Below are 11,552 nucleotides of genomic sequence, written 5' to 3'. Positions count from 1 at the left end.
AACTTCCCAACCTCTTCTATGGATCTCATGTCGGATCTCCGGATACTCATTTTTCTTGAGTTTGAAAGGGACCTCGGGGATCACCTTCTTCTTGGCCACAACATCATAGAAGTGGTCTTGATGGGCTTTGGAGATGAATCTTTCCATCTCCCATGACTCGGAGGTGGAAGCTTTTGTCTTCCCTTTCCCTTTTCTAGAGGATTCTCTGGTCTTAGGTGCCATCAATGGTAATGGAAAAATAAAAAGCTTTATGCTTTTACCACACCAAACTTAGAATATTGCTCGTCCTCGAGCAAGAGAAGAAAGAAAAGATGAAGAAGAAGAAGAAATAGAGGAGAGGGAGAGAGGTTGTGTTTCGGCCAAGAAGAGGAAGAGAGGGTTGTGTTGTGTGAAAATGAAGAAGAATGGAGGGGTTTATATAGTGAAGGGAGAGGGGTTAGGTTCGGCCATTTAGGGTGGGTTTGGGTGGGAAAGTGATTTTGAATTTTGAAGGTAGGTGGGGTTTATGAGGTAGGTTTATGGGGAAGAGTGGATGGATGTGAGTGGTGAATGGGTAATAGGGAAGAGAGATTGAGGTGATTGGTGAAGGGTTTTGGGGAAAGGTGTTTATTGGGAAGAGAGGATGAATGAGAAGAGGGAAGAGTATGAGTGGAGGTAGGTGGGGATCCTGTGGAGTCCACAGATCCTGAGGTGTCAAGGAATTGCATCCCTACACCAATTAGGCATGTAAAATGCCTTTGCATGCAATTCTGGCGTTTAAACGCCGAATTGGTGCTTGTTCTGGGCGTTCAGCGCCCAGATGCAGCATGTTTCTGGCGTTGAACGCCAGTTCCATGCTTGTTTCTGGCGTTCAGCACCAGCTTTCCTCAGTGTGCATTCCTGGCATTTGAACGCCAGGATGCTGCTTGTTTTGGGCGTTCAACACCAGATCCATGCTTTGTTCTGGCGTTGAACGCCAGCCAGATGCTCCTTACTAGCGTTTAAACGCTAGTAAGCCCTTCCTCCAGGGTGTGATTTTTTTCTGCTGTTTTTGATTCTGTTTTTGATTTTTCTATTTATTTTGTGACTCCACATGATCATGAACCTAATAAAACATGAAAGAACAATAAAATAAAAGTAAAATTAGATAAATAAAAATTGGGTTGCCTCCCAACAAGCGCTTCTTTAATATCAATAGCTTGACAGTGGGCTCTCATGGAGCCACACAGGTGATCAGGTCAATTTTATAGACTCCCAACACCAAACTTAGAGTTTGACTGTGGGGGCTTTAGTTGACTCTGTACTGAGAGAAGCTTATCGTACCTCTTTTCCATGTTTACAGGATGATAACCTTGTGCTTTAAACACAAGAGAGTCCTCATTCAATTGAAGGACTAGTTCACCTCTGTCTACATCAATCACAGCTCTTGCTGAGGCTAGGAAGGGTCTTCCAAGAATGATGGATTCATCCTCATCCTTCCCAATATCCAGGATTATGAAATCAGTAGGGATGTAAAGGCCTTCAACCTTTACTAACACGTCCTCTACTTGTTCATAAGCCTCTTTTCTTGAGTTGTCTGCCATCTCTAATGAGATTTTAGCAGCTTGCACCTCAAAGATCCCCAGTTTCTCCATTACAGAGAGTGGCATGAGGTTTATTCCTGACCCAAGGTCACATAGAGCCTTCTCAAAGGTTATGGTGCCTATGGTACAAGGTATTAGGAACTTTCCAGGATCCTGTTTCTTCTGAGGCAATCTCAATTGATCCAATGCATTTAGTTCATTGGTGAACAGGGGAGGTTCATCTCCCCAAGTTTCATTACCAAATAAATTGGCATTCAGCTTCATGATTGCACCAAGGAACTTGGCAACTTGCTCTTCAGTAACATCTTCATTCTCTTCATAAGAAGAATACTCATCAGAGCTCATGAATGGCATAAGGAGGTTCAATGGAATCTCTATGGTCTCTAGATGAGTCTCAGATTCCTTTGGTTCCTCAGAGGGAAACTCCTTATTGATCACTGGATGTCCCAGGAGGTCTTCCTCCTTGGGATTCACGTCCTCCCCTTCCTCCTTGGATTCGGCCATGATGGTTATATCAATGGCCTTGCACTCTCCTTTTAGATTTTCTTCTGTATTGCTTGGGAGAGCACTAGGAGGGGTTTCAGTGATCTTCTTACTCAGCTGGCCCACTTGTGCTTCCAAATTTCTAATGGATGACCTTGTTTCATTCATGAAACTCAGAGTGGCCTTAGATAGATCAGAGACTAAATTTGCTAAGCTAGATGGATTCTGCTCAGAATTCTCTGTCTGTTGCTGAGTGGATGATGGAAAAGGTTTACTATTATTAACCTGTTTCTTCCACCATTATTAAAGCCTTGTTGTGGTTTTTGTTGATCCTTCCATGAGAAATTTGGGTGATTTCTCCATGAAGGGTTATAGGTGTTTCCATAAGGTTCACCCATATAATTTACCTCTGCTATTGCAGGGTTCTCAGGATCATAAGCATCTTCTTCAGAAGATGCCTCTTGAGTACTGTTGGATGCAGCTTGCATTCCATTCAGACTCTGAGAAATCATATTGACTTGCTGAGTCAATATTTTATTCTGAGCCAATATGGCATTCAGAGTATCAATTTCAAGAACTCCCTTCTTCTGAGGCGTCCCATTACTCACAGGATTCCTCTCAGAAGTGTACATAAACTGGTTATTAGCAACCATGTCAATGAGTTCTTAAGCTTCTGCAGGCATTTTCTTTAGGTGAGTGGATCCACCTGCAGAAGTATCCAATGACATCTTAGCTAATTCAGACAGACCATCATAGAATATATCCAAGATGGTCCATTCTGAAAGCATGTCAGAAGGACACTTTTTGGTCAGTTCCTTGTATCTCTCCCAAGCTTCATAGAGGGATTCACCTTCTTTCTGTCTGAAGGTTTGAACATCCACTCTAAGCTTACTCAGCTTTTGAGGAGGAAATAACTTGGCTAAGAAAGCCTTGACCAGCTTATCCCAAGAGTTCAGGCTATCCTTAGGTTGAGAGTCCAACCATATTCTAGCTCTGTCTCTCACAGCAAAAGGGAAAAGCATGAGCCTGTAGACTTCAGGATCTACTCCATTAGTCTTAACAGTATCACATATCTACAAGAATTCAGTTAAGAACTGAAAGGGATCTTCAGATGGAAGTCTATGAAACTTGCAGTTTTGTTACATCAGAGAAACTAATTGAGGTTTAAGCTCAAAATTGTTTGCTCCAATGGTAGGGATGGAGATGCTTCTTCCATGTAAATTGGAATTAGGTGCAGTAAAGTCACCAAGCATCCTCCTTGCATTATTATTATTTTTGGCTGCCATCTCCTCTTTCTGTTCGAAAATTCCTGTAAGGTTATCTCTGAATTGTTGTATTTTAACTTCTCTTAGTTTCCTTTTCAGAGTCCTTTCAGGTTCAGGATCTGCTTCAACAAGAATGTTCTTGTCCTTGCTCCTTCTCATATGACAAAGAAGGGAATAACAAAGAAAATATGGAATCCTCTATGTCACAGTATAGAGATTCCTTTGTGTGAGTAGAAGAAGAAAAGAATGTAATGTAAGGAAAGAGAAGAGAGGAGAATCCAAACACAAGGGTGAGGATAGCAGAGATATGAGATGAAGAGAAGTGTTAGTAAGTAATTAAATAAATAGAAGAAGATGAGAGAGAGAAATTTTCGAAAATAATTTTTGAAAAGGAGTTGATGGTTTTCGAAAATTAAAGGGAAAATAAAATTAAAATTAAAATTTAAACAATTAATTAATTAAAAAGATTTTTTGAAAAAGAGGGAGGTATTTTCGAAAATTAGAGAGGGAAAATTAGTTAGGTGGTTTTGAAAAAGATAAGAAACAAATAAAAAGTCAATTAGTTAGTTGAAAAAGATTTGAAATTTGTTTTTGAAAAAGATATGATTGAAATTTTAAAAGATATGATTAAAACAAAAAGATAAGATTCGAAAATTAAATTTGAAAAGATAAGAAGTTAGAAAAAGATTTTGAAATCAAAGTTTTTGAAAAAGATTTGATTTTTTAAAAAAAAATCAAAATTAATGACTTGATTCACAAGTAATCACAAGATATGATTCTAGAACTTAAAGTTTGAATCTTTCTTAACAAGCAAGTAACAAACTTGAAATTTTTGAATCAAAACATTAATTTTTGATGATATTTTCAAAAATTATGAGATAAAATTAAGAAAAAGATTTTTTGAAAAATATTTTTTTAAACTTTTCGAAAATAAATGAGAAAAATGAAAAAGATTTGATTTTTGAAAAAGATTTTGAAAAAGATAAGATTTTTAAATTGAAAATTTGATTTGACTCATAAGAAACAACTAAATTTTAAAATTTTTTGAAAAAAGTCAATCCAAATTTTCGAAATTTATGAGTGAAAAAGGGAAAGATATTTTTTTGATTTTTGAATTTTTAATGATGAAAGAGAAAAACATCAAAAAGACTCAATGCATGAAAATTTTGGATCAAAACATGTGATGCATGCAAGAACACTATGAATGTCAAGATGAACACCAAGAACAGTTTGAATGTCAAGATGAACATCAAGAACATATTTTTGAAAAATTTTTTATGCAAAGAAAACATGCAAGACACCAAACTTATAAATTTTTCATGTATAGACACTATGAATGCAAGAATGCATATGAAAAACAAGAAAAGACACAAAACAAGAAAATATGAAGATCAAACAAGAAGACTGGCCAAGAACAACTTGAAGATCATGAAGAACACTATGAATGCATGAATTTTCGAAAAATGCATAATTAATTTTTAGAAAAAATGCAATTGACACCAAACTTAAGAATTGACCCAAGACTCAAACAAGAAACACAAAATATTTTTGATTTTATGATTTTATTAATTTTTTTTTGGATTTTTGTATATTTTTATTTTTTTTGAAAATTATTTGAAGAAGAAAAATAAAGATTTCAAAATTTTTAATATGAATTCCAGGAATCTTGTGCTCTTTAGTTTAAAGCTCCAATCTGAGGGTTAGACATGGCTTAATAGCCAGCCAAGCTTTAGTATGCTATTACATGCATTGAAGTGATTAGTTGAATCCTCAGTCCAAAGGAATTTAGACATGGCATTACAGCCAGCCAGGATTCAACAAATCATCATGAAACACTAGAATTCATTCTTAAAAATTCTGAAATAATTTTCGAAAACAAAAGGAAATTTTTTTTTGAAAACTTTTTGAAAACAAACTAAGAAGAAAATTACCTAATCTGAGCAACAAGATGAACCGTCAGTTGTCCAAACTCGAACAATCCCCGGTAACGGCACCAAAAACTTGGTGCACGAAATTGTGATCCCTGGTAATGGCTCCAAAAACTTGGTGCTCTAATCTTAATTCATAATTTGTCACAACTTCGATACAACTAACTAGCAAGTGCACTGGGTCGTCCAAGTAATAAAACCTTACGTGAGTAAGGGTCGATCCCACAGAGATTGTTGGTATGAAGCAAGCTATGTTCACCTTGTAAATCTCAGTCAGGCGGATATCAAATGGTTATGGAGTTTTCGAATAAAAATAATAAATAAACAGAAAATAAAGATAGAAATACTTATGTAAATCATTGGTGAGAATTTTAGATAAGCGTATAGAGATGCTTTCGTTCCTTTGAACCTTTGCTTTCCTGCTGTCTTCATCCAATCATTCCTACTCCTTTTCATGGCAAGCTTTATATAGGGCATCACCATTGTCAATGGCTACATCCCATCCTCTCTGTGAAAAAGCTCCAAATGCTCTGTCACGGCACGGTTAATCATCTGAGGTTCTCGATTATACTGGAATAGGATTCACCCTCCTTTTGCGTCTGCCACTACGCCCAGCACTCGCGAGTTTGAAGTTCGTCACAGCCATCCCTTCCCAGATCCTACTCGGAATACCACAGACAAGGTTTAGACTTTCTGGATCTCAGGAATGGCCATCCATGGGTTCCAACTTATACCACGAAGACACTAATAACTCAGACTCGGTCCCCTGTATTAGATATCCAAGAGATATTCATTCTAGCTTGTTTGCATGTAGAACGGAAGTGTTTGTCAGGCACGCGTTCATAAGTGAGAATGATGATGAGCATCACATAATCATCACATTCATCATGTTCTTGGGTGCGAATGGATATCTTAGAAGCGGAATAAGTTGAATTGAATAGAAAACAGTAGTACTTTGCATTAAATCATGAGGAACAGCAAAGCTCCACACCTTAATCTATGGAGTGCAGAAACTCTACTGTTGAAAATACATAAGTAAAACGTTCAGGCATGGCCGAATGGCCAGCCCCCAAACGTGATCAATAGATCAAAAGATAATCCAAAGATGTTCCAAAGATCAAAATACAATAGTAAAAAGTCCTATTTATACTAAACTAGTTACTAGGGTTTACAAAAGTAAGTAATTGATGCATAAATCTACTTCCGGGGCCCACTTGGTGTGTGCATGGGCTGAGCTTGAAGTTTACACATGGAGAGGTCATTCTTGGAGTTGAACGCCAGTTTGTAACGTGTTTCTGGCGTTCAACTCTGGTTCGTGACGTGTTTCTGGCGTTTAACTCCAGACTGCAGCGTAAAACTGGCGTTCAACGCCCTTTTGCGTCATCTAAACTCGGCCAAAGTATGGACTATTATATATTTCTGGAAAGCCCTGGATGTCTACTTTCCAACGCAATTGGAAGCGCACCATTTTGAGTTCTGTAGCTCCAGAAAATTTACTTTGAGTGCAGGGAGGTCAGAATCCAACAGCATCAGCAGTCCTTCTTCAACCTCTGAATCTGATTTTTGCTCAAGTCCCTCAATTTCAGCCAGAAAATACCTGAAATCACAGAAAAACACATAAACTCATAGTAAAGTCCAGAAATGTGAATTTAACATAAAAACTAATAAAAACATCCCTAAAAGTAACTAGATCCTACTAAAAACATACTAAAAACAATGCCAAAAAGCATATAAATTATCCGCTCATCAGAAATTAACTAATAAAATCCTAATTCTAGAGAGAGGGGGGAGCTTCTCTCTCTAGAAACTAAGAGAAAACATCATAAAAACTAAACCTAATTGCCCCCCTTCATTCCTCTTCACTTTGGCCTTAAATAGCTTCAGAAAATGAGTTGGATTGGGTTTTGGAGTCCCAGAATTCGCCCCCAGTGATTTGCATTAATGAGCTCACGTGCAGGGACCTGTGCGGACGCATAGACATGTGCGTCTGCACACATGCTGAATCCTGACTTGTGCGTACGCACAAGTACATGTGCGTATACATAGACTTAAGTCCACTATAGCAAATTATATATCAAATCGAAGCCCCAGACGTTAGCTTTTCAATGCTGCTGGAACCGCCTCATTTGGATTTCTGTAGCTCAAGTTATGACCAATTTAGTACAAAGAGGTTAGGGTTGGCAGCTTTCCAAATCCCATTTCTTCATGGTTTCTTCCCTTTTTGCATGCTCTTCTCCTCACTTATCCAACCCATGCTTGCCTTGGAAATCTGAAATCACTTAACAAATACATCAAGGCACCAAATGGGATTAAAGTGAATAGAATTGACTAAATTAAGCACAAAAGAGCATGTTTACACTTTCAAGGACAATTTAGGAAGAAATCTCAAAAGCATGCTATTTAGGTGAATAAATGTGGGTTTATGTGATGGAATCCACTCAAATCAAACCAAAATATATCGTAAAATATAGATTCATCACTCCTACTTTGTTATTAAATATATGAAGTTGTTGTAATACTTCTTGCTATTAGAGTGACGCAACCAAAAGCGTGACGTTCTGATAGTAAGGGTGTCACATTATAGTATCAGAGCATTTTGTTCCTATTAGAGCCTTGGGAATGGACTGACTATACTTCACTGCATACTCTGAGTGTCTATCATGCTTCATGGCTTTTTTTGCTAACAAGAGTTTGAGTTTTATATGCGTGACTATCTATTGATTAACGTTGTTATCTTACCGTTGCATAACTGTTGATGTTAAGTCTAGCCAACTTAATGTTGATGGTTTATGTGTACGAGAAAGTTAACGGGTTATCATAGGTAAAATAGAAGGGATAGATAATGTGAAACGTGGGTTTTGGAAATGTTAGAAGTTAATTGTAACACCCCAATTACCCTAAGCCTTACCTCTAGCCGTAAGGCAAAGGTTAATCAGAGGTTACGACAATCCTAAGGCTTATACATATTTATATATAGAAGAAAATAATATAATCTAGAAACCTGATGAAGGAGTGAGCTCAAAACAAAATTTTCAGAAGCATGAAACGTTCACACAAAGCTAACGCACAAGATACAAGATATAGGTGCAAGAGAATAGAACAAATGTATAGATATAGTAATATACACATAGGGAACTAGCCGCAGCTTGCGGAGTTTAAGTCGACTAGTTATAAATATAAAAATACAGAGTTTTAGAATTAAAACAGCTTATACAACCTATCTCTCAACATAGCCTCTAAGGCCATAAAGATAAAATACAGAAAGATGTGAGAGTAACTATAACAAAGTAAAATAAATTAAACCAAGGAGGAACCATACTCCGCTCTGTCACCATATCCGCAATCTCACCGAAGTAGATTACGACCTGCATCTGAAAAACAACAACAAAGAATGGAATGAGAACCGGAGGTTCTTAGTATGGTAACAGTGCCCAATGATTTAAGATGTAAGGCTCCGGGACGCCGAAGGCAATCCTAGAACTTCACATCACATACTGATATTCAAGCTTAGAACAAAATAAATAAAAGTACTTAAACCGTAAGCTAGGGTTGTATAAACTTAGGGGGATTCTAACTAACACTAATCACACTGCTGTATCCCACAACCTTCACCAACCTTACCTCCGTGCGATCCCATCGCCACCGCCTACCTAACCTCCTCAACACCAGACAATCACAATTAATGTAAACAAATAAAACACAAGTAGAAGCATATAAAGCAAGTAGTTCAAGTAAGCAAATAGGCATGTTATACAATTAGACAAACTCACGTAATCAAAGCAAACAAGCACATAAAAGATGCATATGATAAATGCCTATCCTATTGGCTCGTGATATCACTTGTCTGTCCATAAATGCCAACTTGACACATCCTTTCGGATGTCGCTTTTCTGCCGCACCCACGAATATAGTGTCGGGCACACTCTATTGACCCACAGATATTGTGCCGGGCACACTCTATTCACCCACGGATATAGTGCCGGGCACACTTGCATGCATAACCCAAGGATATAGTGCCTGGCACACTCTTACAGTAGAAAAGATTATCAATCATAATTCAATCTTAGGGACATAATACCCTGCACACTATCATACCTAACCCAAGGATATAGTGTCTGGAACACTCTCATTATTCAACAAGATCATCATTCCTCTTTGAGTCTTCAACTCATTATAACCATCATCAATTCATCACTTTCATTCTGAGCTCATTAGTTCATCAATTTCCCAATTCATTGTCAACAGTCACCATATGCACCATTTTTCCTTCTCTCTCAACTAACTCATCCGCACTACACTAGAAACCTAAACCTCTATTTGCTCACTTTTCAAAGGAAAATCCAACTTAAACCCCTAGGACCTTTCCCATATTTCATTTCTCTAAAAGTAAGCCCAAGAGGCTTAAAATGGTGTTATAGAAGCTTACAACCTTGTTGGGAAGGTGAAATAGTTGAAAACAAACTTTAAATTTGTGAAACAGGGCATGTGCATCCGCATAGGAGTGTGCGTGCGCACACCCAGGAAGATTTTGAAAGTGTGCGTACGCACAGGTACTAAAATTAATAAAGTCTATTCACTCGCACAAGCTGTGCGAGCACCCCTAACAGACGTCCCTTCCCGACTTGTGCGTCCGCACAGGGCTGTGCATCCGCACAGGTCGTAATTCTTCATTGATGTGCACGCGCACAACCTATGCCAACGCTGCTACTAGAGCCCTTTCCCATGCCTGTGCGTACCCTGTGTGTACGCATAAGTCTGTGCGTCCGCACAGAATAATATTTTCGCAGGGTTGTGCGTGCGCACAAGGTTGTATGTGCGCATATATCAGAAATCCTGAAATTCTGCAACTTTGCAGAATTTCAGATTTTAATCACCAACTTTGAATGATCATAACTTCCTTTACAAAATTCCAAGTTTATAAACTTTATATCAAATCAAAGGATTTTTAATAATCTTCAAATATAAGCCAATTTCAACAAATTTTGAAAACCGAGTCAAAAGTTATGATCAAACAAAGTTCACCAAAAATCCTTTTTCATCCAAAACCTCAAATCCTCTAATTTAACCATCACTCAATCCAAAACCAAACCAAAACATGTCCAACCATCATAACCACTACTACATACAACATGTTATCATTTTATATCATCCTCCTCACTTTCACACCTAAATTACTAAGCCATTACATCATATCTCACTACCAATCCAATATTTCCGATTCAATCATAAATCCACACTCATAATCCTCATCATCCAACAACAACGTCAACAACCAAAACAAATCTCAACATTTATCATCAACCTTCATAATAACTAAAATACCAACAATCATCATCAATTCATATAATCACTATTATTATTATTCTAATTCCTTCTAGACAACACCACCTCCACATTAATATCCATTATTATTCGTCCATAATAACAACAACACTACTCAAAAATCATAATTCACACATCCATCAATAATCAATATTTTTAACAACATCAACAATAATTCTCATCCATATTCATCACATATCATGCTCCAACACATATATTTCTCTCAATCTCATCAGCAAACATATATCACAAACATCAACATATTCAATCCTATCTTAGGGTCAACTAGCCTAAGTGTCCAGAAACAATACATATTACATAAAGAAAACCAAAACCATACCTTGGCCGATTCCCAATATGCTCAAACACCAAACTTGATTCCAATCAAGCTTTCACCAAGCTCCAAACCATCAATGCCACACCAAAAGCCACCACCAACTCCAAAAACAAGCTTCATACATACAACCTAACCATACATCAACAACTAAAGCTCATAATATACCAAACCACAATGATAAAGAGGTTCTTTACCTTATCCAATGAGATTAGGGGTAAAATTCATCAATTACTCGCTACTAGAGATCACCTAAACAACCAAAACCACAAAATTTACTCAAAACCATAACCTCAAAAATGTAAAAATATAGGGCACAAAACTGGAAAGTAAGACGCGAGTTCTTACCAGATTTCTTTGGATAAAAACGTAGAGCTCAACAAGAGCTTCACGTGGCCATAAACGGCTCGTCAATCAGAGCTCCGGATCAAAAGTTATGGCTTCCGGAAGGTGTAGGTGAAAAGTGCACTATCTTCCTCCTCTCCTCTCTTCAAAACCGCGGCTCTCTAATCAAAATGGGGTAGAATGGGCTGAAATTCTCATTAAATGAGCTTATATATGTTGAACCTTGGACCTGATTTGGGCCCAGTCTAACCCGTTAGCGTTTTTGATCCGTTTGGCCCACTTTGGGCCAAAACCTTTAAGATTAGTGTCCGGT

At 37.6% G+C, this 11,552-nt stretch overlaps 1 non-coding gene across 1 annotated transcript; it reads left to right on the top strand.

Annotated features, from left to right (window-relative positions):
- Positions 1–2,827: 2,827 nt before the first annotated feature.
- On the top strand, positions 2,828–2,935 carry LOC112774648 (small nucleolar RNA R71). The gene has a single exon (XR_003189123.1). It is a non-coding gene; the product is annotated as a small nucleolar RNA R71 (small nucleolar RNA).
- The last annotated feature ends 8,617 nt before the right edge of the window (positions 2,936–11,552 follow it).

The sequence above is a fragment of the Arachis hypogaea genome, chromosome 18 (genome assembly GCF_003086295.3).
Source record: "Arachis hypogaea cultivar Tifrunner chromosome 18, arahy.Tifrunner.gnm2.J5K5, whole genome shotgun sequence".
NCBI classification, from domain to species: domain Eukaryota; kingdom Viridiplantae; phylum Streptophyta; class Magnoliopsida; order Fabales; family Fabaceae; genus Arachis; species Arachis hypogaea.
Note: the sequence above shows the minus strand (reverse complement) of the source record. Positions and strands in the feature narration are given on the sequence as shown.